At 38.3% G+C, this 24,566-nt stretch overlaps 2 long non-coding RNA genes and 1 pseudogene across 2 annotated transcripts; 2 read left to right on the plus strand and 1 right to left on the minus strand.

Moving 5' to 3' along the window:
* The first annotated feature begins 3,453 nt into the window (after window positions 1-3,453).
* Window positions 3,454-7,306, plus strand: LOC146451485 (uncharacterized; annotated as a pseudogene).
* Window positions 7,307-11,713: 4,407 nt separating this feature from the next.
* On the minus strand, window positions 11,714-12,544 carry LOC146451486 (uncharacterized). The gene is made up of 2 exons (XR_014859979.1): window positions 12,462-12,544; window positions 11,714-11,946 (listed from the first exon to the last, which is right to left on the minus strand). It is a non-coding gene; the product is annotated as an uncharacterized LOC146451486 (long non-coding RNA).
* A 6,478-nt stretch (window positions 12,545-19,022) lies between these two features.
* On the plus strand, window positions 19,023-20,756 carry LOC146451487 (uncharacterized). Its single transcript, XR_014859976.1, has 2 exons — window positions 19,023-19,296; window positions 20,524-20,756. It is a non-coding gene; the product is annotated as an uncharacterized LOC146451487 (long non-coding RNA).
* Window positions 20,757-24,566: the final 3,810 nt, after the last annotated feature.

A 24,566-nucleotide genomic window follows, 5' to 3' on the forward strand; every position in this document is an offset into this window, starting at 1 on the left:
TTGCGCTAAATTTACTTACTATATGACAACAGCAGTGGATCATAAAATGATGTTTCAGTAAAGCTAAATCAATCCATTATTCGTTTCAACTACTTCTTTGTTGTTTTTGTATGCTTAAAAAGACTTTTAAAATTGTTGTCTATTTCGAGTGATGGCTCAGAACGTTCTATTTAGTTCGATTGGGTTCGAAAATCGAACGCCATCAAACTCTCACAAAAATGTTTTTGTTTGAATGCCGGACTTAATCGAACCCATTCATTCGATTAAGTTCGATTGAGTTGGATTAAATTTGAACACGTTCCAAATTAATTTGTGGCATTACATTTTAGAGAAATTCGGTGCAAGATAACCACAACGCACTGAAGAATTTTGCCAATCCGTGCGAAGTAGGGCATTTCATCGGAGGAAAGTTGTTAAGAGGCACGATTTAATCGTGATATATATTTGCGCAGTAAAAGCAAACTCATTGACGCTATCAACACGATAAACCAGAAAGGAAAGTAAAAAATGTAGTTGATTTTTACAGAAAATTACCTTTTTATAACGTTCATAGATTGTTCAGTATAATTCTATGTCTTTACGTACAGTTTGAAAATGTTCAATCTCATTTTATTTATTTGCCGTCGTATAGTAAAACGGGTTTCTTTGACGCTTTTAGACGTTAGCAGGTTATGAAAAAGCAGTTAAAACAGTCTCTAAACTTCAAATATACTTTCCTTGAGCTGTTTGCCGTCAAATTTTCCCATAATCAGGTGTATTGGATTTGTTATCCAAAGATCAAGGGCCATCTACTTCACGAATTTCTATAAAAGAGCACTGACCAAGCGTTGGGCGTTTGGAAGCTGATTCACTCGTGGTGAATATAGCTACGTCTTGTTTCGGAGCGCGGCTGAAAAGAAAGAAATTGCCGACAACAAAACATGATGCTGATATTTGCGTTAGCCTTTGTCCTTCTGGCGACCGTGGTGTACGCAAAGCCTTTGTTTGTAGAAATGAGTGACGGTGTGGACGAAGAGGGAGATGTTTAGCTAAACGATCTTGCTGAAAATGATGACAACAGCATCAACGAAAATGATAATAACGAGCGTATGAAAACTAAGGTAGTATAGATTTAGTTTTTATGTTTTCTTCTCTCTCTCTTATAAAAGAATGATTAGGTCGCTAATTCGGTTATTTCGCTTTAACGAAGTTCCTACCAGGCCACCATTAAGGTTCGACCCAAAAGGTAATAACCTTCGATTGAACCAAATACTAGGTTTGAGACTGTCCTTCAGTTTGCTTTCATCTGGGATGCTAACTTAATTGAATAGAATGATAAAAATTCGTGGTTTACAAACGAGATTGATTGAAAGGCTGGCATTAGGAAAAAAAAGGGCGGTTTCTGTCAGCCAATATTCGACTTCCTATGTACACAAGTACAGATTAATAGACTGTTACATATATAGTGAAGTTAGTAGAGCATTGAAATAGTAGGTTTGAACGGGTATTTCACTGGAACCCGTTATTGATGATGGTTTGGATCCAGTTCAAGCTTCACTTTTTTGTAAGTTGTTCTCTCTGCAACTTTTAAGACTGACAGGGCATTCACAAACACATTTCACCAGCAGTTCGTATTTGCTACAAGAGATAATCCACTTGGCCGGAAGAAACTTGGCAATTCCTGAGAAGATTAAATAATGCCGCCGATTCAGCGGTTAATAATTATATAAATTGACTTTTTGTGAAGGTTAAGTTACTTATTACAGCGTACTGGACAACGTGGCGGGATTTAAAAAGCTGGCAGTTTGAAATCGCCACAACTGCAAATGAATTGAACTTCTAGCTTCTACTTGTCATCTACTGTCTTGGCAAATGCAAAGCTATGGCAATACTTTTAACTACTTACCATACAAAGGACTTGGAAGGTTAACCTTGATGAAAACAAAGACAGACTCAGTGACAGACTGCAGGAGTTATAAAGTGTCGCGTCACGTAGCGTGGCGTCGCTTCCAAATTCAAATCTTGGCGGAACTTTTGATGGTATTCATCACTTGAATAACCGCGGTTCCCTTCAAAGTGTAAGTAAGATGAAAATAACAACTTTGGATTGGCTGGCAACAAAAACGTGTGAAATTCTTCTCATTTCGATGTTGTTTAACACTGCTCGTTGCCCGAAAAAGACTGCCTCACATCCGCATGGTTCAGTGGTAAAACACCGTATCAAAGTTTTCAACCGAAAAATTAAATGACATTTCGCATTTATATACTTCATTTCGATCTTTTCCAAGCACATACTCCATACCAGCCATTGATCGGGCGCCATGTTTGTTTTTGTTGCCACAACGCGTCACGTGGAAATTAAACGGGTCACCGCTGACCACGTGATCTCTGTTCACTGTGTGGTGATTCTCTGTACAACATGGCGGTTTTCAGCAAAATTTTCGAAACTTCAAGCGATCAACATAGTTCTCTGAAACGAGAAATGTCACTGATCTACAACAAGCTGTTTTTCGAGATATTCCCTGATGCTATTTTGCGGTTAAAAACATCTTGTTCTCTCTCAAGCTGCTGGGAAATAGGCCTTATCACGGTTTTCGACGCCATTTTGACGGGTAGGCAAACAGGCCTGAAATAACAGTGTTTGTATGGAAATCCGATGTCAAATAATTTTCATAAAACATCGCTTCTCAAAAATTCATGAATTGGAAACTTTTGGCACTAGGAAAAGGATTTTAAGAACAAAATTGCAGGGATGTAGCTGTGACAAAAAGCGTTCAGTCTTGTTTTGAACTTTCCATACATTTCCTTGTGTTTTTTCCCTCGAACTATTTTTAGTAGCAGTTCACGGCTGGTTCGCAATACAGACAAATGTATGGAAAGTTCAAAACACGACTGGACGCTTTCTGTCACAGCTACATCCCTCCAATTTTGTTCTTAAAATCCTTTTCCTAGTGCCAAAAGTTTCCAATTCATGATTTTTTCGGAAGCGATGTTTTATGAAAATTATCTGACATCGGATTTCCATACAGTCACTGTTATTTCAAGCCTGTTTGCCTACCCGTCAAAATGGCGTCGAAAACCGTGATAAGGCCTATTCAATATTTGTTTCGTCACTCCATCGTGACCTGTCTCTAAGTGACCTCAACACATCGAGAATGGCTGTTCCGGTATTTCAATCATTGGAAAAGTATTTAAAATGATCGATTTAAAGGATATCAAGGTAATTCAACACCTGGCGATATTCAAAACCGCAATAACGTCGCTGTGCATTCGTGACAAGTGTTCCGAGGAAACAAACTTTAGTCGAGCTTTATTTGCTGGCCATTACAAAACCAAGAGAAAGCCGTGCACTCGCGATGAAAGTGATTTCAGTTTATCGGGGGAAAAACGGAACAACTGAATTGACTCCTTCAGTGCGACATCGACTACTGGTTTTAAGACTGCGAGGACGAGCTGGAGGAGACGAGTAAAAATAGTAATGTGGAATTTGTGGCAAGTCGCTCGCGTCCAAGAGAAATCTTGATCAGCATGTGGACTCGATTCATGTCAATCACCCAGATTTCAGCTGCGTTACAACAGCTAATGGATTGCTTAGTTGGAAGTGTAATGTATGTAACAATACTCTTTCTTCGAAGCAGCGAGTGATTTCACGTTTAGCTAAAACTCATGGTAAAACAAACCTTCTTGGACAAGAACACAAACAAAGCCTAAATTCACGAACAACATTTTGGAGAAGAAAGCGCTCTGCTGATGGCTGTTTTGTTCCTGAACAAAGTTTAACCTCCAGGAGTTGCTCAAATAGTGTGAATGAGCTGCCAGATCTTGAAGGAGTACCGATGAACTCTGCTTTGAGCTTTCATAATTTCTCTCAAGCTATTTCAGAAGAAAAACTGGAGAACTTTGTACCTATTACATAAGGGCAAAATGACCCTACCGGAAGCTCAGGGCAAAACAATGGGAATATTAGTAATTGCCTAGACTCCACTTATTCAGATTTTGATCCAATTAGTTGCATGGATGCATCATACACATCAGACTCTGATTGTTCATCATCAAGTAGTCATGACACTACATGTAGCACTAATTACAGCTCATCTGAAACAGAGGATAGTAAATTCAGTGATGAATCTGACTCGGAACAACAACAGGACAAATCAAAACCAGTCTTGGCTGACTCTGTCAAGGTCCTTAGTGACAAAGAAAGACTGAGTCTTCTCGTTTTGTCATACATTGCAAAATTTAAATTAAGTGGCTCCGCTTCTGTTGACCTTTTGGATCTCCTTAAACTAATTGCCCCAGAAGATACCACTCTACAATCTCTGACACTAGATGAAATTAAAGAAACACTCGGGAATTGTGTTATTAATGTCTATGATTATTGTGGAAAATGTTTTTCAGTATTTCCAAAGGATGATAACATTTATCAATGCAATACAACAGATAGTGGAGGAAATCAATGTACAGGATTGCGTTATCGTGGAGGTTTACGAAATCAGGCTAAGAAGCAGAGAGACCTGTACTTTGTGACTGTTTCATTAGAGCAACATTTGACCAAGCTCTTGAAGCGTGATGACATTTGGGCAAAAATTCAGCAGTATAAAAATAAACCAAACTCTACAAGTATCAGAGACATTGTTGATGGAAGAGTTTCATGAAATACAAAGAAAGCGGAGGATTTCTTGCCAGTGAAGATAACTTATCTTTACTTTTCAACTGACAGATGGCATTTCTTTGTACAAATCTTCAACGGTCAATATTTGGCCTGTTTTTCTTGCTGTAAATGAACTTCCTCCAGAGGAACGGTTTGCAAAGAAAAACCTGATTCTCTGGGGACTATGGCAAGGAAAGGGAAAACCAAGGTTTTCAACCTTTTTCGAAGTATTTACAGATGACCTCATCCGACTTAAGTTTAAAGGTTTCTCTATCATGCAGACGTTCCATCCAAAACTTATGCTGTCACCGGGCACTACCGACTTGCAAGGAAAAGCTTATCTTATGTCTATGAGTCACCATAATGGTATCAATGGTTGCATTACTTGCACAGAAGAAGGTTATACTACTAAGCAAGGAAAAGGGCATGTGCTATCCATTTAAAGACCCTCCTGCTTCATTACGAACAAGTGAAAGTGTAGTAGAGGATTCCCTGACTGAAGTGGAATGTCGCAATAGAGTCAGAGGTTTTCATGATGTCACTCCATTGGCAAAGCTACCTTTGTTTGACCTGGTGCTTGGAATAGTTCCTGACTACATTCATGGTGTGTTACTGGGAGTAACGAAGCAACTCCTTAACCTTTGGTTGGCCTCATCAACATTTAAGAAGCCTTGGTTCATTGGACACAAGATAAAAGCTATCGACAAAAGACTAAAAGACATGAAACCACCAGATATTATACAGAGACTTCCAAGACAACTGGAAACAGGCCGCGCTTATTTCAAGGCATCTGAACTACAAGCGTGGCTGCTTTACTATTCTGTTCCATGCCTAATTGATATCTTACCTGAAAGATACTTACAACATTTTGCTTACCTAGTAGAAGGTGTTTACATACTGCTTGAAGACAATATAACACCAGATTTACTAGCTTTGGCTAGAGATCTTTTATCTAACTTTGACAAGAATCACCAAGCTCTTTATGGTGATAGCAACTGCAGTTTAAATGTACATAATGTTGGTAACTGTCTCGTGTTACCAGTCCTGTGCTACACCGATACGGCCTGGGGTGAATTGTCTGTTGAGAGCAAGAGAAGATTACAGCGCCTACAAAATCGAGCTGCACGTGTAATTGTCAGACGAGATAGCACCAGCGAAGCTCTTAAGACACTAGGATGGCCTAACTTAGAAACTATCAGGAAAAGGAACAAATCTATCTTAGTCTTCAAATGTCTTAATGACTTAGTGCCCCAGTATCTTTCTGATTATTTTAATAGAAACCACAGTTTCCATAGTTACAATACACGACCCAAACTTAGCCTCGGGAAGAGAACTTTTAGATACTCCGGAGCGATTTTATTTAATTCGTTACCTGAAACATACAAACGGGTAGCGTCCTTGGAGGCTTTTAAGCGACTAATGATGAAACACGATTTTGCATAGATTTTTTTCTTAGTGTGCAAATGTCTTTATTTATTTTTTCTATCCTATGATATTTTAACCCAAAAGTGTTTGAGTCATATATATTGTAACTTTTTTTCTCATACCATAATAATAATTATTTTAGGTGTATACAGGGCCCCTCAGGATAACAGCCCCTTAGCTGATTGGGCCACCCTGTCTAAATAAAGTTCACTTACTTACTTACTTACTTACTTACTTACTTACTTACTAGCTCACTTAGTGACTTATGTGGAAGCATAGGGGCCTCTTTGGGCATGGTCATGCTTTCCTTTTGAAGATTTAAATGGAGCACTACTGGAGAGTGTTCATGGGACAGGAAATCAGTGTCGCCAACTTATTTGGATGTTGTATGCACAAAATAACCTTCGAGCTAACTGTCACCTAATTCCAGACAAGAACATACAATGCTTTGTTGAGCGAATGCTTTCTGCTGAGAGAAGCCTGCGAAATGTAAAGAGAGCAGTAAACTGTCAAATCGCTGGAGCTCTTAAGAAGTGGAGCGTGAATAATGAGATTTATGAAAAGGCATCTTTAGTGCTTGACTCAAATAATTTCAATGTGCCAGTTTTTCTAGAAGCCAAGCGTGTTATTGTGAATGGTCATGTCATTTATTCGCGGATTTACGAAAAAATGAAAAAACACTGTGGATGCGCTGTTCTAATAGAGGACAATAGAGGAAACTACATGGTCTTTGTTGAATACGTTTTATTTGAAAGTAGCCTCAAAGCTGTTTGTGCTGTGATTAAACGCATAATCTTAGACTTTGAAAACCCTTTCCTGGTATGTGACAAGCCACGGCACCTCCTCAGGATTGTAGGCCGGAAGATGATAAGTACACTGTTGTCCCAGTGGAGTGTATAAATTCTTTATCTTTCTGGCAAACCAAACCACATGTGCGTTTCGAGGGCTCCAAATTGGTCATTGTCGTTAAAATTGCCTGTACTTTCTGAGAAAAGGCACTTATTTGCTCCATTCACAGTTTGTAAAGTTTTCACTTTTAACCTTTTATACATAGTGGGAAAAGAGTGGGATCATTATACAATAAAAAGCTGGAATAAACTGAACATTTCTTTTATTCTTGTTAAATGTAAATAACCTAAAATTATTTCTGGTTTATTCCAGTTTCCTGCAAGAAATAATGACTGGAAAAAGCTGTCAATTACTGGCAACAACTGGCAGTTCCATCAAACTCTAGCTATCGACAGCTTTTGAAAGAATGCAAAATTTGCACAAACTGGAAAAACATTTTCTGTCAAAAAGCTGGAATTTGAATCTGGAGCAAACCTGTCAAATTCTAGAAATTTCTAGAAACTTCCAGAAGATGACAGAAAGCTGGAAATTTGTTTTGCAAGGGTAGTTGCCCGAACTCGCGTAGTGGGACGATAACCTCTGAGTGCAAGCGATATTGGGTTTTATAATCCATCAAATATTTTCGCTCGCGCGCGATTGGTCTAAACGCCTCACGTGACCGAATATACCCCAGCTAAAACTGGGGAATATCCGAGGATATTCCCCAAGTGATATTCCCCAATTTCAAAAACTTCAAGGAGCGTCAAGTTTGCAATTAAAATGAATGTCAAGATGGGGGAACGGTTTGCTTTTGTGACAGAAGAATAAATAAACCTGCGGGTCGATAAACCAGTACCAGAAAACAACATACGCTCTAAACGTTTTTGACGGTAAGCTGTTCGTAAACGAAATGTTGAAATACTCAAGCTCGTATTTGCGACATTTTCTCTTGGTTTGAACAGTCCTTGAATTAAAAATGTGGTAAAACTGAAAAATATGAAAGGCGAAAAGTTTTAGCCCATCTCATTTAAGAGTATTTATGGTTTTCTTTCAGTCTGGCGAAATGAAAAAGCCATCAACAAGCTATTAAACGAGTTTAATTAATAAGCTCGAAGCTCGCTCACACGACGGCAAATATTACAGTTGTGATTCAATGAGAGCAATTCGTGCTGGCCTGGATATAAGGAATTTAAATAACGAAAACATAAATTTCAGTACCATTACTGACAGAGTTCAAGCCGGCAAATGATGCTATCAATGCTCACCTGGTCGAGATCGCTCGCGAACATAAAATCTCGTCCACGAAACAAAAACCAGCCATGATACCCCGAGATGTCGAAATTCTCTATGAAGAGAAGCAGCTTGTCCTACTCTCGAGCAACAAGTTTAATCCTCAGTGATTGCGAACGACTTCGTTGCTGGCTCCATTCAATGTCAAGTTAGCAAAGAAAGCGCTTTGATGGAATCCAGCAAAAACAACCGGTGGCGTCGTATTCGACTGCAGGTTCAGCTTCGATTTCTTCACAGGTCGTTTTCGGCCAGCAAATTCCACAATTGTATTTTCGATATAAAGTGCTGCTCCAATTGAACACGAGATAAAGGAAGAGAACGACAAAGCGATGGCTGTTTCGTTGACGGCAGTTTACACTTTTTACGGAATGCGATACTTTACAGTTTTTCGCTTTCAGTGATCTTTAGCTTGTTCTCGAGAGGTAGTTAGATTCCCTGTAACCTTATCCGCCACTTGTATCTTGCTGTTGTCTTTCACGGAATTAAACAAGTTTACTTTCCTTTCAAATGTTTTACCTTTTTCCCAAACAAACGCTTTCGACCTGAAGCGAAATCTGACATGGAGATTTTTATTTGGAAGCGAACTGACAAACTTTGACGTGATTGACAGATGACAGAATGGCAGATCCCGCCTCCCCGATTCCCGCGAGATTCCCGCATGTTGCGAAAAATATTTGAAGGATAATAAACACAATAGCCTCCATTTGACTTTAAAAATATGCTCAGATATTTGTCCTTGGACATTATCTGCTCCTCGAAGCTCACAGTTTTCCTCGAGCTTCGCTCTCGGAAAACTGTTCGCTTCTCGGAACAGATAATGTCCGCGGACAAATATCTGAGTATATTTTCGCGCCAAATGGAGGCTATTGTTTATATAGGCAGCCGTTGAGAATTTAAACGCCTTATAAGATTTTGTATGGGAAATAAACTTCTGTCGATTCTGAAGCTTAAATAACGCTAAATTTAGCTTTCATTCAATAAAATGAATAAAACTGAATCACCTCCGATGTATTTATGCGCGTTTGGGGATTATTTTACCGTTTCAGGCATTCTTTGAAATCACTGTCCTTTCCTTCATAGGACGGTGCTCGCAACCGGGACTAGAATCTTGAACTCTGTTATCTACTATCGTGGGCTTATGTCAACGTACACGACATCTCCATACTTCTACCCAAACCTGCCCGTCTAACTTCAAATGATAGATGTCTTTCGCTTTCGCTTTTTCACTAAATATACTTGACATATCAAAACGTACGGATGGCCTTTGTAACAGCAATCGATCTGACCGCAAAAATGTAACGTAAACAACGAGTTCTTTGTTACAGTTCAGGAGTCACGTAAGGTTCTGTGACATTTTGTTTTCCGTCTTAGTTTCAAATTTAACCTGTGTAAAACCGGAGAAGATAAATAATCTTCTTGTCTTTCAATTCAAATTATCCTAAGCGCCAAGTTGGTTTAATCTCCGTTTTGGTGTTGATTTCATTCGAAAAAGCTGAAAGGCAGGGGCCCTTCATGTTGTTTGGTGAAAAAGTTGCTGAGCTAAAGTATTGCTTCGATGGGACTGGAGACAATTAACACTTGGGGCAGCATTTATCATGGCTGATGGTAAAGTGCTGTTGTACTCAGCTCACGCTGGCCTTTTACACCGTGCTCAAAAAAAGTTTCTTTTCATTGTATAAACTTACTTTACCTTACAAAGCTAGCGCTTGTAAATCGCACTTGATGTACCTAGACTACCTAAACGATAAAGAACATGATTTCCCGCGTTTACTGCGTTTACCGAGGCAGTTATTCCCATTCAAATCGCGCGTCAATGAACGTTTTACCTTTCCTGCTTCTGACATGGTTGTGATATTTCTAGGCCATCCTTTCTGAGGTGAAATAAACCTTTTCGATAAACCCTCGTCATGAATTCATTTTGTTTCAAGTAAAACATATCCATATATCATAGGCGTCCGTGGCCTAATTGCATGACCAAACATTTGTAAAGGTGTTGTCATATGCAAGACACGAAAGCCACTTCATAAACAGAGTCACTTTGTTTTTCCTCTGCACAGAAAATTTAGCGCTTAAGATTTACCTATTTTCATTGATGAATTGATGAGAGTGTTATCATTTTTAGGAAATGGGATGCTAGCAGGCTTGAAGCTGAAGAGGACCAGCATCTTCAATGGGCAAACAGGAGGAACGAGCAAAAGTGAAGTTGTGGAAAATCTGAGAGAGAAAGCTCGTTTGTCCGAAGGCTCCAGGTAACAGGCTGTCTTTCTGTTTTCATTGACATGCAATATGTTACTGTAAAGTAAAATAAACCTAGAGCAAGTGTTGAGAGGACCCGAAATTCGGGTATATCATACCAAGAGTCTAGGTAATCGTTTTTTCCTCGAATAGGGGGTGAGGGGGTGAGGGGAATGCAATTTGGAAAACATTTTCTTTTTTTAGATAGAGGTGATCTTTTTCCCTCCTATAAGTGAACCCATAAGTTTGATTATGTTCGATTAATAAAACGTTTGATTTGGTTCGAGTAGTTTCTTCGGGCTCTTGTCGGCAATTATTAAACGTGAATCAGCCAAGGTTATAGACTCGCCATTTTCCTGAGAAAGAATGAGTTTCTTTTGCCGATTAACAGCTAAGTAATAAGAGATAGAACCCCGGCGAGGTTCAATTGTATCTCAAGTATTGTCCCAATAACACAACCAACATTCTGATCAGCTCTCCTTTTGGAAGCTTTCTCATCTTAAAATTTCCCTGTAAACCACGATGTTAGTTGTGTTATCCTGGATGAAAGCAAACTGGCAGGCATTCCCATATGAGAAGCTTTTGCACTTAGCCTTGCTTTCATAATGAGGCTCACACGGGAACTCGGAAATGGCCCGTTGGTTTTTAACTGGGATTTATCATAAATTTTCTCCCTCGCAATCCAACATTGGAACCGGGAAAGTCGCCGCACAGGAACGGGAAATAAATTAATACGAATCATTATTAAACCATCGATAAAAACTGAATCACTTCATGGTCAAACCTAGTCCAGTCAAATTGCCTTCGTTGCTTTCGGAATTGACGTGTTGTTTTTTCAGACAAGGAATTTACTCCAGTTAATTAGTATGTCTTCTTCCAATCCTCGGATGTTCAAAGAGTGTGGATAACTTTCTATGTCCAGTGCATAAGTCACCATCCAGCGAATAGATTGTCCTCTAATTTAATATACATTTTATACGATGGAAAGCGCCTTATCCACTAGATAAAATTATACGATCTATAAACAACAGGGGCCAGGTGTGTAATTGGGTACCAAATGCTGGATGTCACCGTACGATGGACAAGCACCCCTCGGGAGAGTGGTGAGGTGGGAATGGGGGAAAGGGGAAAGGGGGTGAGTTGAGGTGAGATATAACTTTTAGTATCTATAAAACGACGATATCATCAAGTTCCTAGTATAACTGCGTCATGCTGCAGAAACCTGGTTTAATTTCGCTAGCGCTCCGCCTGTATGTATCACCATGACCCGAATAGCAGGTTTAACTCAAAAATAACTCAACGGCATTCAGTTGTATTAGACAGATTTATTTATCAGTTACGAATCTAAGGCGTAACACAGCGTCAGCTCAACAATCTAATAATTTTCTGGAAGAACACGGCGATATTTCTTGCAACAGGACTTCAAGATCATTTCAGATCTCCAGCTCAAGGCCCTTGCTACATCTAAGGAACTTTGGGAAGCACCTTACTTTGGTCACGCTCGTTGCCAAACAGAGTGCCAACCTCCTTTTGCATCCCTAAATGAAAAACAGAAAAGAAGTGAAATCGTTATTGAGTCTGTACAGGTAGAAAAAAGGCTTTGTTGTAGGTACATGGGTAAATAGATATGGATAACTCGTGATAAACTAACGCGGTATTTCAGTTCCTCGCTTGGACAATCATTTAGCACGGTAAAAGAAAAGAAAATGTTAACGGACTAATAAACAAGAAAAACTGCTAGGGAATGTATGCGGATTAGAATATGTACAGTAACCAAAATAATTATACTAGGTAAAATGAATTATTACAGAAACAAATAGATGACGAATGAATAAATAAACAAAAGAACGAACGAACGAACGAACGAATAAACTACCTTATTTACACACGGTCAACTCATCAGTTCTTTATTTAGACTAAACTGAACTGCTTTTCTTTTCTCTATCGTTAGAGAGAGAGAGAGAGAGAGAGAGAGAGAGAGAGAGAGAGAGAGAGAGAGAGAGAGAGAGAGAGAGAGAAAGAGAGAGAAAGAAACGTAAAAACTGGTACGTACTCTTTTCGCACGTGCATCATGAACATTTTTGTCGATGATGTCGTCACCATTCTCAAGCTCAGCAGGATCGTTTAGCTGAACACACGGTCAACTCATCAGTTCTTTATTTAGACTAAACTGAACTGCTTTTCTTTTCTCTATCGTTAGAGAGAGAGAGAGAGAGAGAGAGAGAGAGAGAAAGAGAGAGAGAGAGAGAGAGAGAGAGAGAGAGAGAGAGAGAGAGAGAGAGAGAGAGAGAGAGAGAGAGAGAGAGAGAGAGAGAGAGAGAGAGAGTGCTGTTTAGTCCCAGAATAAAGAGAATAAATAAAGAGAGAATGAATGAATGAATGAATGAATGAATGAATGAATGAATGAATGAATGAATGAATGAATGAATGAATGAATGAATGAATGACCTTTATTTAACCACGGAATTTACATCAGTAAAAGAAAAACTACTGCTTTACAGAAAAGCCGTGTTAAAGGTAATACAAGTTCTTCAATGGTTCAAATACACTATACACTGATAGACTATATATATACAAAACTTAAATGACAGCGAGGCTATTTATTTGTTTTTAAAAAGCAGAGAGAGTGGGAGCAGTTCTAATATGATGTGGGATGGTGTTCCATACCTTTGCCCCAATAAATGAAAAACTGCTGCTTTTAGGAAATTCAAAGAGGGGTTTGATAACCGCGTTGTATATCGTTAGAAGTGTGTCTTGGGGAACATACTGACGAGCCTGTTTTAAGGCAGCTAGTCCTGAATAGAGAGAAAAAGAGAGAGAGAGAGAGAGAGAGAGAGAGAGAGAGAGAGAGAGAGAGAGAGAGAGAGAGAGAGAGAGAGAGAGAGAGAGAGAGAGAGAGAGAGAGAGAGAGAGAGAAAGAGAGAGAAAGAAACGTAAAAACTGGTACGTACTCTTTTCGCACGTGCATCATGAACATGTTTGGATAACAAGTCCAATACACCTGATTATGGGAAAATTTGAAGGCAAACAGCTCAAGGAAAGTATATTTGAAGTTTAGAGACTGTTTTAACAGCTTTTACGTAACCTGCTAACGTCTAAAAGCGTTAAAGAAACCCATTTTACTTTAAGACGGCAAATAGATAAAATGAGAAATAACATTTTTAAATTGTATGTAAAGACACAGCATTATACTGAATAATCTATCAAGGTTATAAAAAGGTATCCGCCTTACAAATCAACTACTTTCTTATTTTTCTTTCTGGTTTATCATGTTAATAGCGTCAATGAGTTTTCTTTTACTTCGCAAATATATATCACGATTAAATTGTGAAATATTCCATTTACGTGACAAACGTTAAATTTTAGTTTGCTTTGTGAGTTTGTGATTTTTTTTCGAATTAAAAAATCTAATATCGTTTTTCGAGTGTTGTGAGCAGGTGAGTTCATGCCATTTCCATGTGTTTGAAAGCAATCGAATGAAGGAAAACCCAACACGAGTTTTTAGCCTTTGGGATCCTGACCTCGAGAAAAAATTCCAAAATATGAAAATCGAATTGATTTGGGACGGTCTAGACCTTCAAGCTTTGACTGCGCGGTAAACTCGGGAATTCAATTTCTTGAAACACCAATGAAATATTTAAATAGCCTGTTCTATAAGCCTTAATTCGATATAGGGCTTTTGAGGATCTGTGATATAACATAGAGGCGCTACGTATACATCCATTAAACTGGTTGAACCCTTAAAGGTACACTGTAGCCTTAAATAAAGTCACGTTACGTTGTGAACGGTCCAGCATTTTGTGTTTGAGTGGTTAACGGTAATTATCGCCATTTGCAGTTGTTTGGGAAAAATGAGGGAATGCAAAATAGTCAGGCTGGTTTATGAACAGGAAACTCAACGAGAATATTAAATCGAAATAATTAAAATGTTGGTTCCTAAATTCCTACATCGGGACTATTTTATGTCCTTTTAACGGGGAAATTTATGTAACCTAAAACAGTTCAATTCTTCAGCTCAAAATTTATAATTTGTCGAACATTTTAGGACGCGGAATGGTAATTCCCGAATTTACGAACTTGCGTAGGCTTTCCAAAGATACAAGCTGATGTTTTTTTTTTACCCTTTTAATGATGTCCTTGCCCTTCCTTTTTCGCTTTTTAGCTATGTCAAACTTTCATTCGACCTTTTTGTAAATGAAAACGCTTTTTTTCGTCACAATTGAATCCCAAATTCTCAGGCAGGTAATATCTTTCCTTGCAATACGATTTATTATTTCAATCCTTTGTACTCTCTGAGGGTTTTTTCTTTTTTTTTTTGTTTTTTTTTTTTTAATATCTGTTTTACAACAACAGTCATACTTTGAAATAAATTACACTAAACTACGGACTACGGTGATACTTCTAAAAGATCACAATATTGATACCGCCATAAGCATTCTGACAAAGTCATACACTTTACATCATTTCACTCTTCTCACGGGAAAATGGGAACCCACAATTGACCTTGCTTCCAATGTGTGGTTTCTTAGCTCAGTTGGTAGAGCATCGCACCAGTAACGCGGAGGTCACGGGTTCGAATCCCGTTGAAGCCTGAATTTTTTTAGGCTTCTAATTTCCAATTGCATAAATTGGAAAATTCACTGCAATGATCACTTCTCACTTTCATATTTTTTTCTAATATGATATATTCTTCGTTATTATACATGCAGTTTTCTTACATTAAACCCTCATAATGCCTCCCCCTTAATGCAAAGTAGAGTAAAATAATAACCATTTGACTTTGTTTGTCAATTTTAACTTAACGTGGGCAGTTTTCATCGATTCTACAATCCCAGCTAGAGGTGGTAGACATGGCATGTTTTTAAATAAAGTGACGTTATCAAAAAGGGCTAGCATTTCTTGTTTGAGCAGTCTGCTAAATTCCCACGGTATTTTATGGCCCTTCAAAAGGTAAATTTGTGTAATCTAAAACAGCATGATCTGTTTGCCTTCTTTAGCTGAAAATTTATATAGCATAAACTTCCAGGGAAGGCAATGTAATCCCGGTGGACTTTTTTTTCGCCAACTCGGTCATTCGGGCCGTCCGTTCGCCCGTTTTTGATGTTCGTTCGCTCGGGCGTCCGTTTGTTCGTTCGTTTGCGTTTCTGATTTGTTCAGTTGTTCCTCCGCTTTCCCAGTTCTTCTTGCTATCCATGGGAATAAACATGTTATAAAGAATAAAATTCAACCATTTAAAAGCTGTATGAAAACATTACGAAGAAGTCCTCAATTCGAAAAACAACCGTGAAATTCACGTTTGGTGCTGTTCCTTCGGTCGTGCGGTCGCATCCAATATCTATATGGACAAAGGACTGAAAAATTTGATAAATATTTTTTAAAGATGTACACATTTAACAGCCCATTTTCAAACAAATTTCAACCGTGCAATTTATTTCTTTATGCTGATCGTTCGGTTATGGGGCTGAGTTGGCTTTCGGTTGTGTGGTTTGTTCATTTTGGCTGGTATATATGGGGTATTTGTCTGATTATTCGGTTTGTCTCTCATTGGCCTTAGTGGTTTCGGCCTTATGTTCACTCCTCTTTCCGTCGGTCTGTCCCTTCCCATATTTCCGTATGGTTCAGTTATCTTCACTAGTTCTACTTGTGACACGGTTTTCTACAAATAAATTACCTTTCTACATGGGCTTAATATTAAAAATTTTAAAAGCTATATTAAAACATCAGAAGGTATCCCTTCGTGTTTTAATATTAAAGCTGCAATGCTATAGAGAAAGACTTCATCTTTCTTCACCGATCTGACACATAAAGAAAATAAAGTGACGTTTAAACAATTCAAATTTCCTGGTCATTTTATGGCCCCTTAAAAGGTAAATTTGCTGTAATCTAAAACAGCCTGATCTGATCGCATTTCTTAACTGAAATTGTATATAGCAAACTTCCAGGGAACGCAATTATTGAATTTACGAGCTGCTGATATTAGCTGGCCTTTTTCGCTCTCGTAAAGACCTATTTGCCCCTCCGAAAGGATAGATATAGGAAGCCCTTTAAGGTGTCTACGCAAAGCCTGGTTCTGTTGTATGAATCTCAGAACGTTTAAAGAGATTGGATGGCAAATAGTCTGAGACGCCACATTTTCAGGGGTGTCCCACGAGAATATTAGGGAGCTTAAGCAGCGACAACGGCAATGGCAACGAAAACATCATCTGGAAAAATAACTTTATTTTATTTGTGCTAATTCGCGAATATTTTAACTCGCTCAACTTCTACAGAAACAGCAAAATATCCTGGAACCAAATTGGTAGAAGTGGCGTACAAGTTAAGAAATAAAATGACAAATTCACCGTCGTCTGCTCACGCTCTCCAAAAAACTTAGAATTTTGTCATTTCACGTTGTTGTTTTGCAGAGGACAGCAAAGAAATGTACCAAAATGTAAAACGCCCGTCCAGAGCGATTATTTTTGCTCATTAAAGCTATTCTTTTGTGGCGTTGTCGTTGGATTCCCCTGAAAATGTGGCGTTTCAGACTATTTGATTCTCTCTCAATCTCAACCAATCAACCAGGCTTGGCGTAGACACCTTACTAGGCTTCCTATTAGTAGATCTGTCCTTTCGCGGGGCAAATACGTCATTAATAGTGCAAAAAAAGGCTAGCCAGCATCAGCAGATCAAGCGATTACATATCCTTCCCTGGAAGTTTATGCTATATAAATTTTCAGCTAAAGAAGGCTGTTTCAGTTTACACAAATTTACCTTTTAAAAGGCCATAAAATAACGAGGGAATTTAGACTGTTCAAACGCGAAATGCTCGCCCTTTCCGATAACGTCACTTTGTTTAAATAAAACATGCCATGTAACCAGCTCCAGCCTCCATGGCTGTTTTAATTGCAAAATGGACGAAAACTGACTACGTTAAGTTAAGAAGAACAAGGAGGTTCGATTTCGAGTCGATCTACACTGGATATCAAATATAAAATATCTTTAATATTATCCACTCCCCCTGGGGTTTTCCGGGGATCAACACTGTGTGGGGGACTTTGCCAGAATGCTTCTGGCGGTATCAATACTGTGTTCTTTTAGTAGTATGATCGTAGTTCGTAGATAAGTGTAATTTATTTCGATGTATCACCATTGTTGAAAGTCAGATATTTAAGAAAACTCCTTTAGTGGATTGAAATAGTAAATTGTATAGTAAGTACTGTCTTGAGCTTCGATCCAAAAGGCTTTCATTGCTTCACACAGGCGCACCAGTCAATATTGGAATGGCGGATGAGTTTCGGTTGAACATCTTTTGGAAAAAACATTCCCTGCCTCAGAATTTCGGATTCAATTGAGATGAAAAACAAAGTTTTCATTTACAACAAGGTCAAATGAAAGTTTGGCTTGGTTGACAAAAGAAAAATGGGCAAATATATCATTTAAAGAATGGAAAAAAAGGACAGGCTGTATTTTCGCAATTTAAGCCTACAGCAATTTGTAAATTTGGGGATTAGCACTCTGCTTCCTAAAATATTCAGCAATTTTCACATTTTAAGCTAAAGAATTGAACTGTTTTATGTTACACAAATTTCTCCGTTAAAAGGACATAAAAATGTCCCAATGTAAGAATATAGGAATCAACATTTTAATTATTTCGCTTCAATATTCTCGTTGAGTTCCCTGTTCATAAACCAGCCTCACTATTTTGAACTCCTTCGTTTTTCCCAAACAAGCGCAGATGGCGATAATTACCGTTAACCGTTCAAACACAAAATGCTGGACCGTTCACAACGTAACGTGACTTTATTTAAGACTAAAGTGTACCTTTAAGGGTTTAACCAGTCTAATGGATGTATACGTAGAGCCTCTATGTTATATCACAGATCCTCAAAGGCCCTATATCGAATTAAGGCTATTAGAACTGGCTATTTAAATATTTCATTAGTGTTTCAAGAAACTGAATTTCCGAGTTTACCGCGCAGTCGAAGCTTGAAGGTCTAGACCGTCCCAAATCAATTCGATTTTCATATTTTGCAATTTTTTTCTCAAGGTCAGGATCCCAAAGGCTAAAAACTCGTGTTGGGTTTTCCTTCATTCGATTGCTTTCAAACACATGGAAATGGCATGAACTCACCTGCTCACAACACTCGAAAAACGATATTAGATTTTTTAATTCGAAAAAAATCACAAACTCAAAAAGCAAATTAAAATTTAACGTTTGTCAAGTAAATGGAATATCTCACAATATAATCGTGATATATATTTGCGAAGTAAAAGAAAACTCATTGAAGCTAACATAATAAACTAGAAAGAAAAATAAAAAAGTAGTTGATTTGTAAGGAGGATTACCTTTTTATAAGGTTAATAGATTATTCAGTATAATTCTGTCTTTACATACAATTTAAAAATGTTCAATCTCATTTCATCTATTCGCCGTGTTATAGTAAAACGGGTTTCTTTAACCGTTTTCGACGTTAGCAGGATACGAAAAAGCTGTTAAAACAGACTCTAAACTTCAAATATACTTTCCTTGAGCTGTTTGCTATCAAGTTTTCCCATAATCAGGTGTATTGGACTTGTTATCCAACGATCGAGGGCCATCTGCTTTACGAATTTCTATAAAAGAGCAGCAAGCGTTTGGCGTTTGAAAGCTGATTCACTCGTGGTGGATATAGTTACGTCTTGTTTCGGAGCTCGGCTGAAAAGAAAGAAATTGCTGACAAGAAACCATGAGACTGATATTCGCATTAGCCTTCGTCCTTCTGGCGACCATGGTGTACGCAAAGCCTTTATTTGAAGAAATGAGTAACGAAGAGAACGAAGAGAGAGATGTTCAGCTAAACGATCCTGCTGATCTCGAGAATGATGACGACAGCATCGACGAAAATGTTCATGATGCGCGTGCGAAAAGAGTACGTACCAGTTTTTATGTGTCTCTCTCTCTCTCTCTCTCTCTCTCTCTCTCTCTCTCTCTCTCTCTCTCTCTCTCTCTCTCTCTCTCTCTCTCTCTCTCTCTCTCTCTCTCTCTCTCTCTCTCTCTCTCTCTCTCTCTCTCTCTCTCTCTCTCTCTCTCTCTCTCTAGCTGCCTCGACCTGCTATGCTGCTATGTGCACAAGTACAGATTAATAGACTGTTACATATATAGTTAAGTTAGTAGAACCTTGAAATAGTAGGTTTGAACGGGTATTTCACTGGAACCCGTTATTGATGATGATGGTTTGGATCCAGTTCAAGCTTTGCTTTTTTGTAAGTTGTTCTCTCTGCAACTTTTAAGTTAACAACTTTTAACACTGACATGGAATTCATAAATACATTTCACTAGCAGTTTGTATTTGCAACAAGAGATAATCCACTTGGCTGGAACAAACTTGACAACTCCTGAGAAGATTGATAATGCCGCAATGGTTCTAGAAGTCACTCGACTGTTTGGCATCTGACTATCTTTGTTTCAAATTTACTAACCGTAGCTATGTCTCCAGTTACTTTCTAAGAGATATTAGTGGTAAACTTGTTACCCTAGCCACCTTGCCTGTTACCTTGCTCGGAATTTCATGAAGGAAAGATTCAGTTTCGCTGGGACAATTCTTTGGAAAAAACTTCCCGTCAAGTCTCACATTTCACCATTCATATAATAATTTTAATCTTCAGGTATAAAAATAGCTGTTTTCCGATAGAAAAAAGAAAAGCAGTTCATGTTAGTCTAAATAAAGAACTGATAAGTTGACCGTGTAAAAATAAGGTAATTTATTCGATCGTCGTTCCTCGTTTCTTTCATTCATTCATTCATTCATTCATTCATTCATTCATTCATTCATTCATTCCTTCCTTCCTTCATTCATTCATTCATTCATTCGTCCTTTATTGGTTTCTGTAATAATTCATTTTACCTAGTATAATTATTTTGGTTACTGTACATATTCTAATCTGCATACATTCCCTAGCAGTTTTTCTTGTTTATTAGTCTGTTAACATTTTCTTTCCTTTACCGTGCTAAATGATTGTCCAAGCGAGGCACTGAAATACCGCGTTAGTTTATCACGAGTTATCCATATCTATTTACCCTTGTACCTACAACAAAGCCTTTTTTCTATCCTTACAGACTCAATTACAATTTTACTTCTTTTCTGTTTTTCATTTAGGGATGCAAAAGGAGGTTGGCACTCTGTTTGGCAACGAGCATTACCAAAGTAAGGTGCCTCTTTAAGTTCCGTAGATGTCGCAAGGGCCTTGAGCTGGAGATCTGAAATGGTCTTGTAGTCCCGTTGCAAGAAATATCGGCGTGTTCTTTTAGAAAATTGTTAGATTGTTGAGCTGACGCTGTGTTACGCTTTAGATTGATAACTGATAAATAAATCTGCTTAATAAAACTGAATGCTGTTGAATTATTTTTGAGTTAAACCTGCTATTCGGGTCATGGTGATACATACAGGCGGAGCGCTAGCGATTTCTGCAGCATGAGGCAGTTATACTAGGAACTTCATGATATCGTCGTTTAATAGATACTAAAAGTTATATCTCATCTCAACTCACCTCACCCCTTACCCCCATTCCCACCTCACCACCCTCCCGAGGAGTGCTTGTCAATCGTACGGTGACCTCCAGCATTTGGTATCCAATTACACACCTGGGCCCGGTTGTTCATAGATCGTATAATTTTATCCAGTGGATAAAGCGCTTTCTATCGTATAAAATGTATATTAAATTGGAGGACAATCTATTCGCTGGATGGTGTCTTATGCACTGGACATATAAAGTTATCCGCACTCTTTGAACAACCGAGGCTTGGAAGAAGACAAACTAATTAACTGGAGTAAATTCCTTGTCTGAAAAAACAACACGTCAATTCCGAAAGCAACGAAGGCAATTTGACTGGAGTAGGTTTGACCATGAAGTGATTCAGTTTATATCGATGGTGTAATAATGATCCGTAATAATTTATTTCTCGTTCCTGTGCGGCGACTTTCCCGGTTCCAATGTTGGATTGCCAGGGAGAAAATTTATGACAAATCCCAGTTAAAAACCAACAGGCCATTTCCGGGTTCCCGTGTTAGCCTCATTATGAAAGCGAGGCTAAGTGCAAAAGCTTTTCATATGGGAATGCCTGTCAGTTTGCCTTTATCCGGGAATACAACTAACATTGATGATGAATTCGTGGTTTACAGGGGAATTTAGGACGAGAAAGCATCCAAAAGTAGAACTGATCAGGGTGTTGGTTGCGTTATTGGGACAACACTTGAGATACAACTGAACCTCACCGGGGTTCTATCACTTATTTTTCACTGTTAATCGGAAAAAGAAACTCATTCTTTCTCAGAAAAATGGCGACTGCATAACCTTAGCTGATTCACGTTAAATAATTGCCGACAAGAACCCGAGGAAACTACTCGAACCAAATTGAACGTTTTATTAATCGAACATAATCGAACTCATGGATTCGATTAAGTTCGGTAATCGAACACAATCGAACTCTCACAAAAACAATCGGAGCAATCGAACCTAATCGAACTTTGATTGAGTGCGATTAGGTTGGATGGTCGAAGATGGCTACTGATGTGGCGGCTTCTCAGTTTACCTCACGTTATCTCGTACCGTTCCAAGAACAGATTGTTTCCATTAAATCTTGTATTGTAAAAAATCAACACTCACTGGAATAATAAACAGCAACAAAACCTTATACGGATGAATCAGCTTTGTTTCAGTTCATTAACTGCATGCAGAAATACAAACGAAACAACCGAGCGAAAGCCATACTTAAAAGTTATTGTGCTTACATTCCGACAATCGCAGTACAATCCTAGAAATCCGTACGCTCACACGGCGAGAAGAAATGAGCCTACACATTTTTAGTCAGCGGTAATGACTACTTTACGAAGCGAATACGAAATAAAACTTACAAAGTGACAGAAACAATACCAGAATGCACTGCATTCTGCTTTTCCAATCTTACAAGATGGCGGACAACAAGATCGTTATTGTAAAAAGATCGTTTGTCGACATGGCAACTTTTATGGAAGAGGTCCATGTTACTACGTATTGACTACCCAACCCAAGACCTGTTTTTCTTTGCCTTCTCCGTCTAATTAGCACAAGGACAAGAAAATAACAAGCTTTGACCATAAATCTGCGTTTCATTGCCGTCATGCTAAACAAATCTGATGCGAATGGCGACAGCGAGGCGTGAACAGTATTCTAGTTACGCCCAGGCTCACGCGATCTATGGTTTTCGCATGCTCATGTGGAAACTGAGCTTTTTTAGCCGGCCTAAATTGTTTTAACAAAAAGGCACAGTTACATCAACTAAGATGATATTTTAAACTGCAGATAAAACTAAGTAGATAAAAGAGTGGCCTGAAAGCCTGAAAAAAATTCTTATTTGAACGGGTTTCGAGCCCATGACGTCTGCGATACCGGTGCAGTACTCTACCAACTGAACTATTAAGCCAACTGGGAGCTGGTTATTTTCTCATCGTCATTACTGTGTAATCTACATACAGGTTTCTCACGGCGGTACATTGGAGGTAAAAATAATAATAAATAAAATGAATGAGATGACATTCCGTCAGGAAATAAATTAGTATATGTAATCAAATGGCGAAGAATGAAATTAGGAAATAATTTCACGCCGAAATTATTAGAATTTTGACAAAACGAGTGTGAAATTATTTCCTGATTTCACGAGTATACCATTTGATTATCTTTTAATGTCATGGGTAACAAATTACGCTCACAATCGTGGTCGGTTCCGTCTTGATTACACACGCAGGCAAAAAACCGCTCGAGTACTTTATCCAACTGCTCAGAAAGAACCGTCTCAGGGTTTTTCTCAAGGCCATTTTCATCACACCAGTTCTCAAAAACCCTCACCCAGTTAATTGTGCTCTTTCGCGTATTTAGGTTTTCTGCAGCGGCTTTTAATGCCGTAACTTTTTAAAAATAACTTGCCGTAACTTAATTAAAAATAGCAGAGAGAAGAACTTGCAAAAATGTGAAACTTGCACTGGATTCGAACCATCATGAATGAAGGGGTTCCATTGAAATGCCCGTTCAAACCTACTATTTCAATGTTCTACTAATTTCACTATATATGTCACAGTATATTAATCTGTACTTGTGTATATAGCAGGTCGAATATTGGCTGACAGAAACTGCCCGTTTGTCTTAACGAGAGCCTTTCAATCAGTCTCGTAGCTATTGAATAAACTGCAAAAGATCACACACTTCATTTTGAGAGGTGTGTAAGGTGGGTGCTCTGGGAGGTATTGGTAACATGGGCCACAGATGATCCTCATAAATATAATTGAGTAACAGGCTACTTTCAAGTATAACTTAACAATGAGGCTAACAGAACACAAACAAAGGAAATTGAACAATTATGTTTATTCATTTCTGTTTTTTGTGGCCTCTGGACCTCGATATCAAGTGGAATTTTAATATTCGAAAGGTGCCTATTACATTAGACTAAAAACAGGATCCCTTAAACATGTCACGTGATATGAGACAAGCATGGTGATTACTGCATGTGAGGAATACACAGCGAACATACTTTAGAATAACGTTTACGCCAATCGGAAAACGTGAGATTCGCGTTTATGTTTTCTTGGAAAAAAAGTACATAGATGAGAATTGTGCAAAATAATTCTGGCCTTTGATGGTGACACAAAACAACTCAATTTTACTGAGAAACTGAAAACAGCGAGCGGCAAATGAAGGATAAACATGGTCACGTGGTTACTTCTGTCGTTTGCCGTAAACAGAATTCTAAATCTTTTTATTACCTCAATGTTGCATCTCTTCATAAACATTTTCAAACACTTTTGATTTGGGCGGTTCCTCTTGAAGCATCTTTTGATTCTCTTGCTTTGGCATTTCTGTAAAAAGAAGAGAGAAATTTAAAATCAGAATTAAAATCGAATGTCAAAGTCGATGCGGAAAGAATCATTGTAGATCCGCCGGTGATTTAAAAGCTTTTAACTTTCATGTGTGATGATTTCCCAATAACTCTCCTACATATAACAATATTATGTAGGAAATTCCAGCAAAAAAATAATAAGTAAGAATAACTTTCAGTGTAACTAAAATGTTTCATATTTTGTGCAGGAGAACGCCTAGTAAGAAATATCTAAATAATACAACATGGAGCCCTAATTCCACCCTTAATAGCGGAGCTCCAGCGCGCGCCGCA

This window comes from Pavona decussata, unplaced genomic scaffold (genome assembly GCF_977016875.1).
Source record: "Pavona decussata unplaced genomic scaffold, jaPavDecu1.1 SCAFFOLD_386, whole genome shotgun sequence".
Taxonomy (NCBI): domain Eukaryota; kingdom Metazoa; phylum Cnidaria; class Anthozoa; order Scleractinia; family Agariciidae; genus Pavona; species Pavona decussata.